Source organism: Ruditapes philippinarum, unplaced genomic scaffold (genome assembly GCF_026571515.1).
Source record: "Ruditapes philippinarum isolate M1 unplaced genomic scaffold, ASM2657151v2 ctg10655_1_1_1_1, whole genome shotgun sequence".
Taxonomy (NCBI): Eukaryota; Metazoa; Mollusca; class Bivalvia; order Venerida; family Veneridae; genus Ruditapes; species Ruditapes philippinarum.
In genome coordinates this window covers 11,881-20,161 of record NW_026857699.1, presented here as the reverse complement: position 1 = coordinate 20,161, position 8,281 = coordinate 11,881, and the positions used below count along the sequence as shown (strand labels likewise).

At 32.2% G+C, this 8,281-nt stretch overlaps 1 long non-coding RNA gene across 1 annotated transcript; it reads right to left on the bottom strand.

Moving 5' to 3' along the window:
• Window positions 1-1,939: 1,939 nt before the first annotated feature.
• On the bottom strand, window positions 1,940-7,175 carry LOC132750617 (uncharacterized). Its single transcript, XR_009628579.1, has 4 exons — window positions 6,447-7,175; window positions 5,062-5,243; window positions 4,117-4,242; window positions 1,940-3,838 (listed from the first exon to the last, which is right to left on the bottom strand). It is a non-coding gene; the product is annotated as an uncharacterized LOC132750617 (long non-coding RNA).
• Window positions 7,176-8,281: the final 1,106 nt, after the last annotated feature.

Below are 8,281 nucleotides of genomic sequence, written 5' to 3'. Positions count from 1 at the left end.
CAAGCATGCGTGATTATGATGAAAACCGATTATAAATTATCATAATTATTTTACACGAGCACAACTATTGACGAATAGAAATAAATACCCGTTTTATCTTGGGTGAAAAGATCTCATGCTAAAAATATCCTAAATAGAAAACTATACAAATTCATTTTAATAGATGTATTGAAGTACATACAACGATAAACGGTACATTCGGCCGAGTTTTAATCCGTGCATATAAAAACGAAAGTCTATTTACGGATAGCCAATATTTTGGAGTTCGTTATAAAAGTGTAATTTTCTGTACTTTCAACTAGATTGGGACTAAGAAATGAGTTCTTTATAAGCGATAATAAGGGCACAATTCGGACCAAAATAAATTGTTCCCTATAACCGGAAGTTCGCTATAACCGTGTTCGCTATGAGTGAAGTTTACTGTATCACTTTTTTGTAACCAACTGAATCATAATTTGCATCAGATAAAATGAATTAACATACAAAGTCATATTACAGGACAAAAGAAAATGTGTGAAAACTTGCTATATTAATATAACATGAACAAAGTTAAACAATTATTAATGTAAAAATATAAAAAAAACAGCCCCACGATGTTGTGATTGTTCCCCTGATGTTTTTGAAATAGAAGTTCTCCTGAACTACTTCATCAAACAAAAAATATATAAATTTAAAGTTTTTCCAATTCTATGCTTTCGACTGATATTCTAGTCCATTACCTAGGAACTGATCATAGCATCTTAATAAGTCCTCGTGAAGAGGCAAATTATGACATTACTCGTATCAACTTACTGACACGACTCATCAAAATATTGAGACACACATGTCTTGCTTTGATTCATTATGCATTCTTGATTTACAAAACTTTTAAGTTTCACAATAATTACAGCGGCATCAATGATAATGCCAGCACTAATACAAAACTTGGCCTGTTGCAAGTCGGTTTAATCAAAGTAATACTTGTGCTAGTTCTGATTCAGCATATTATAATTGCGGATTATTACAGGTGAATTCCTTACATGATACAAAAGCGATGATAGGACACTATGAATGAGTCAAAAATTAAGTACTTCAAACAAAAATTTCAAGTAACACATGTAATATAATATTCATTTTATATATGCAATGACAAAACATGAATTTGGTTTGCGACTATTTGCGTAACGACCAAAATGAGCACAAAAAGTGTCACTTGTGTAGTTGACGTTGTATTTCCAATCTTCTATCAAGTCAAATGTTCTGAAAGTTTCGTTCAGTTTAAAATAGTTGGTTCCTTTCGGGAAAAAGAACATGTTTATTGACTAAAAACCTCTACAAATAGTTTAGCACTTTTCAATATTTCGATGACAGTTTCAATGTTCCACTATTCGTTATCTTATTTTCAAGTTATGGCTAGTATGAACATGGCGGTGGTGGCGCTGTCGGAACAGAAGTTGGCTGGACATTGTATTGTGTGGGATTCTGTCAAGTGCCGAAAGATAGTGGAGGCGGAGCATACGGTGGGGGATTCGAACCTATGTTATAACCTCCAGTGGTGTAAACTTGTTGTTGAGCGTAAGGAGACTGGCCCTGATAAAACTGGGTTCCTCCGACCGTGTTTGGATAATTGGCATGATTAACTCTCTGATTGTAGCCTTGGGGTTGACAGCATGTGTTTATTGTCATACATGACAGGAATTTAACTGGCAGCAGAAGAACAAATTCCTGATAAAATACATGCTGATAATATGACGTGCGTCTTATGCCCGTCATTGTTTTGATCATCATCATCGTTTACCAGAAAAAATATATTCAACAAAATTCCAGAGAAAGTCATGAAAAACAAAATGAAGCCAAAATTCATTTGTAAACATACCTAAAATAAACGAAAAACATATTAAGAAATTATACACTAGTGACCACTATTTTGTCTAACGCATAGCGTAACGAATGAATCAATTTAAGGTAAGATACCTGTAATGGGTATATTTAGGAACCTGATCAAGCTTATTATTTTATCAAAGTACTCTATTTAACTTATTCAATTGCAACTTTTCAAAGACATTTACCATCAAGTTTTCAAATTATAAGCATTTTTATGTGAATACCCCCTCCCACTAAATTGCCCCCAAAACAGTGGGGGTAGGGGTAAGGAATATATATGAAAAAAAAAATTCTGCAGCTTTTACCTACAATGTAAGTGTTTATTATGTTTCAAGACATATATTATGATAACAAAATAACAATAAACTGTTCACAAAATGTATTGATTTCAGCCAATTGACTAAAACCTCATCCAAGATTTCTGAAACTTAAAAAAAAACACATAAAAATAGATATAAAATAAGAATTATTATTATTATTTTTTTTAATATTTGAATTGGGGCAAGCAAATTACTTCTATAACTTTTATAACTCTTCCATAGCAATCAAAATATGGAAATTTCATGACCTCTTTCCACATTACTTTTTTGACAAAAATGTGTTTTACAAAATGATGTAAAAAAATTTTCCGAAAAAAAAATGTACAGCATAGCTGTTACCTGTCTTACTTATCTCTTGGAAAACAGCAGATTTTGTAAAATATGATTATTTATGTGTTTTTCTAAACAGAGGCTATCTTAATAAATGTACAGTCATTAAAATGAAATCTTCAAATATTGTTTTATAATATTTGTCATGTTCACATTCTCAAAAATTTCATTGCTTAACTTCCAAAATCTAACAGGAAAATTATTGAAATTTATTACAAGAATAACTATTTCATCACAAGAAACTACTTGAATTCATTGCATCCTCTCAGTAAAATATTGAAATAATATTTAAATAATTTCACTTCCAAAATATCAGAACATAATAACACAAAAGCTGATATATAGAGGATATTGAAGGAGTGTTCAATGTTCAATACTGAATTTAGTACTGGCGAGCAAATTATTATTACATTCAACGAATTGAATCAATGCAGTAACGAACCTACATAAATATAATATTCTATGTATCACATGCACAAAATAAAGACTGTTTAAAATAAAAAAAAATAATTCTCCATTGATGCGCCTTAAATGTAACTCTAACATTTATGGTGTCTTTATGTTTGTATAACAGAAATGACATCAGATCTAAATATATGCACAGTCATACAATACCATTTTTATGAAGTCACAACATTGGCACTAGTATATTATAAATTTGCATACATCACATTCTCAAAATCTTGATACTGTTATAGATTTACTTTTAACACGAATATTTTCAACATGAACATTATGATGTCATGATTTGATGACATCAGGAAGTTCCCGATCCAGTTCTGGTTGCTCATAACGGACGAAACTTCCATTTCACAATAAATTTAAATGACCCTATCATGTAAAAAGCAATAAAATGACTAAACAGTCACAGAGTCACAGAATAAACATAAATATTGTTTACCGGTACTTCACATGTTAGATAAAATTATACTAGTATCAATGGGTATGTGTATTCTACTCATTAGCATTAGCTTTTATACTAAAACTCATGGCTATGCCACTAATAAAAATGTTGCATCTGACGTTAACTTTATGAAATACATTTTGATCTTACATGCAAATCCAAGATCATCCCTTGTATTTATTTATTTTATTATCTAAAGATTCATGTACATTTATTAACATTTTCACTATGATAATGTACAGTCATATAACCATCATCAGTGAATTTGTCATATAACCATCATCTGTGAATTTTATGCCAGTTATTCGTTGAGGTTCTACTGCTATTGGCATTGGAGGAATTAAATATTGATTAAATGAAGCAGCAGTCTTTATTTCTTTAGCTGCAATCTGTGTTATATGTGGCATCTGTGAACCTCGAACTGCAATAAATATATTGATATTGTACTATAAAGTGACAAAAGATGTACCCATATAGGCTAGCATATTGTAATGGTGAAAACTGTTACCCTGTCTGCACAATTACTTTATGCATTAGAAAATAAATTATAGGATTACATACTGTTACTCTCCAGAAATTTAGCATGAAATTGGAATAATGATTATTTCAATACTTTACACAGTTTAGAAATGTGACATATAACTTTTATCTTTTTTCTATATTCAAAATCTGGTTTTAGGAAAGCAAATGTCAACTCACTTAGATCTGTAGTTTCCAAATCAAATGTTATAAATGTAGGATTTTCTGTCTTTACTGGCTTGAACTTTCCCTTAGAAACTGCATCTGGTAAGGTCTGTATATCTGGGTCTGTTGTATGACCAATACCTAAAATTGTCACATCATATTATATAGATAGCTTTTATACACAGTGCTTGGAAGTGAAAGGAAAAGCTTGCAAATAATATAAGGTTCTGAAGGGTTTTAAGATCCTTATCCATGACTTAAACATCTAGCACCTTGTATCTTACAGTTATTACCATACAAAATTAAGTATAGCATGTGTATTACTTAGACTTATTATAATGATCACAATGAGAGTCTTATTTTTTTCTGCAGATGAAAAATGCTTCTGAATCTAGTGCTGCATGCAAATAAATGATAAACACACCTTCAAACATAAAAAAACAAGAGCTGTCACAGAAAGTGACAAATGACCCCCAAGGATTCTAGTTATAAACCACCTATATTACATGTTAAGTGTGGTGATAAAAATTGACAAAGTTCGAACCCCAGCAGTGACCTTTAAGTGAGACAAAGAAACCTGTGTCTTGTTCACAACACATAGTTCATCTATGGTGATTTTATATTTTTAAATAAAAATTGAAACTTTAATGTATATGAAAGTTACAGAGCGGACACTGTATATAACATAAACATTGAAAAAGTTTAAACCTCAGCAGTCCCTGTGGTGGAAAATGTTTAACATGAATGATGGCACATGTATTGAAAAGACTATAAATATATTTTATACACTCAGAAGTGGTAAATTATTTTTGGTATTAAGGAGTAAAACAATTTTGACAATAGTCTACAATGGCTTGTTATTTAAATGGCATAAATATTTTTTAGATACATGTACTTAATTCTCAATTAAAGAGATGTAAAAATGTTTTGTGGTTTTGTGGTAACAAGTTAATTACATACTCCATTTCTTTATTTGTAAGCCTCTTCAGCTGACCGTCTCTGTGATTCTGATGAGACAGCTTCTATCACTTCACCAGCCCTTCTCTCCATTTCCTTCAGATTTTCTAGGCTTATCAGCTTAAGATCAAGGGTGGCAAGGAAATTGTTAACTTTGACAGCCCCACCAATGCTGTCAATCATTGCTGTAAATATGACAGGAAAAAAAGCAGTTACAATCATTGTTCAAATTAGATGGTGTATGTGCATAAACCTTAAATGATAATTTTTTAAATACTTAATTACCTTTTAACTGTTGAGTAATGCTTGGAATTTTTATTTTCTAGCACATGAATAACATTTTATAAATATTAAAATCACTGAGTTCACTAACATGAGCCTACTGTCATGTGTGAAGTAGAGTATTCTAAGACATTAAAGCTGCATATCTCCAGTTTAGCTGAAGAGAAAATTAAAATTGAGAGAGAAGTGTTACATATATTGTATTTTTACATTGGAGGTAGCCAGTCGCACAGGCCCGTACTGCTAGCCAAAATTTCTAGCTGTGTGTCACAGATGACTAGCATATATGCACTGTTTAGGCTAGCCGTACAGCATTTTTTCAATGAAAAATAAATGCAATGCTTGCACTTCTTTTTGTTAATACAGTCCAAAGATGTAGTTGTATCATTGTATGACTCTTTGCTACTAAATAATGTTTACTTTGATGATTACGTGATGTTTAATTATATTTGAAAATATGTATTTTGTGACCATGTGCATTTTGTACACGTCTTATATGAATAAACTATCTATCTATCTAGTATCTTATTAAATTTTCAGTCAGTTACTCACATTTCTTTTGACATTTTCAGCCAGTTACTTAATTGCACTTCTTATTATCGATACATTTTCACAAATAATGAACATACATATTTCTATTAATTGATTTTAATGATGTTATTCGGCAATTTATATTATGGCAAGATATCGACAGAATTAAATTTACCTATAATAAAACAGTTTTTTTGTGAACCGGTGTAAATTCTGTGATATTTACAAGTTACAATTATTGAAATGAGCCGTGTCACGACAAAACCAACATAATGGGTTTAAATTGCGACCAGCATGGATCTAGACCGGCCTGCGAATCCGCGCAGTATGATCAGGATCCATGCTGTTGGCTATCAGTTTGTCTACTTTTTAAAGGGGTTGTAAGCGAACAGCATGGATCCTGATCAGACTGTGCGGATGCGCAGGCTGGTCTGGATCCATGCTGGTCGCAAACCCATTATGTTTGGTTTGTCGCGACACGGCTCAAATTACTTTGTCATTATCTAGTGCCTCGGGGCCTGGCTGATTAACATTCTAAAATATCTAAATTTGTTTCAAATAAAAATAATAATTACCAAATCCAAGCTTTGTGTTTATTTCAAAGCAGGAAATCCCCTTCGTTTTGTTGTGGTGTGTTGTTCCATATGAAACCAAATTTACAGCTCCTCACTCTAAATTCGAACACATAACGTACAGATAGCCACCCAAGCCATTTTGCAGCTCCCCCACAATGTTGTCGCTTGTGAGAATAAAGGTCCAAGACGACATTCCTTGCAGTGAGCTAAATTTCTAACTAAATCGTCGAACTCAATCACCCGTCTAGCTTTTCTCCACCCACCTGCCGATCCCTTCTGTCGGTGTTCATAAATTGGACAATTACCAATTCTGCACTTACAAATGCTCAATACGTGAGGGTTATTATGATCCACAAGAATATTAGGTTCTTTTCTCAACTTGCGTTTGTTTTTGGCCTTGTAACGGCCTTTTCTGTCTCTTACTTTCATTTTCACTTCTGCGGATCGTGACGTCATATAGGGGTTTCCCAACCTGGTTTCACAGCAACGGGGTTTTTACGAATTATCCGTTTACAAACAACATATACTTTTTGATAATTTCATTTTCATTTTATCAAAAACTAAATTTCTATTTGTATTGGATATAAATATACGGATAATTTATTCATTTAGAAATAAAAAATAATCTGTTTACGGAAACGGGCGAGAGGTAACGGATGTGCCGATAAGTTACGTAGAAAGCCGACATGGCACGGAAAAACCCGATTCCATTACAGGGATCTTACCTTAATTCATTACTGGATCAGGGGCGTCAGAATGTATTATTTTGACATATTTTAAGACTAATTCAATAAAAACGTTATTCGAACATTGATTTCTATTTTAGTATATGTATTTTATTGATGTAGCAATTTAAAAAGACGTATAATGCAAATCAATTTCAAAAACAAGATTTGAATAACTTGTTCAACATTTGCATTTCGGACAATTTAATGAATATGCTTATAATCAGGGCGGTTGATGACGTTACATTTGATATCAACGCTATGGTAGCTCATGTTCTTCCCCCGATATGCAAGCAGAAATTTGTCACACAATGTTACTACATATTTTTATCAAAAATATTGCTGCATTGAAAATGTCTGCAAGCATAAAGGAAAATTTAAAGACTTGCTATGAAAAGTTATGTATCATTGGGAACAGCAAATGTTTGCATTGAATATTGTATATGCAATATACCAGTATTGTCCAATGTTACTGTAAACAAATTAAGTGTTCATCCACCCTGTATATTTCCATAATTGGCTATAAAAACTGCAAATGATGTCATACAACAAACGCCATTACACTTAAAAATACAACATTTATATCTTACCGTACATTGTAATTCTTTCAGAAGATGCACGACATCGTCACCGTTGTAGAAAGATGCTTTGTAAACGGAAAATATGCCACCAATGGATATACTTCCATTAAAATCGTCACCGTCAATATTCGACACACGTGTTTATCTGCCATTGAGTATTAAAGTTAACATGAAAGCGGCGAGATGAAATGTATTATCTTAGTCACATACCGGTATTTGGACGGGTTTCATATCAGTTCAAAACTTTAAAGTAGCCAGATTTTTTCTTTGTACGTTCGTATCTATCTTTTAAATTAATGTATACTTATCTTATGTGCCAGGCAGCTTTGCTTAGCTTGACTTTACGATATTTCGAAAACTATCGGTCTAATTAAACGGACTTTGGTTGAAAAAAAATGTTTCACGTATGAACAATATGAAGAAATATTATCTGCATACCGCTTTTCCGCAAAATCCACCTATTAAGTAGTTAATTAAATGATATTCTTATTTCGTCACTGCTATTACGGCGCAAACATATATATATAGA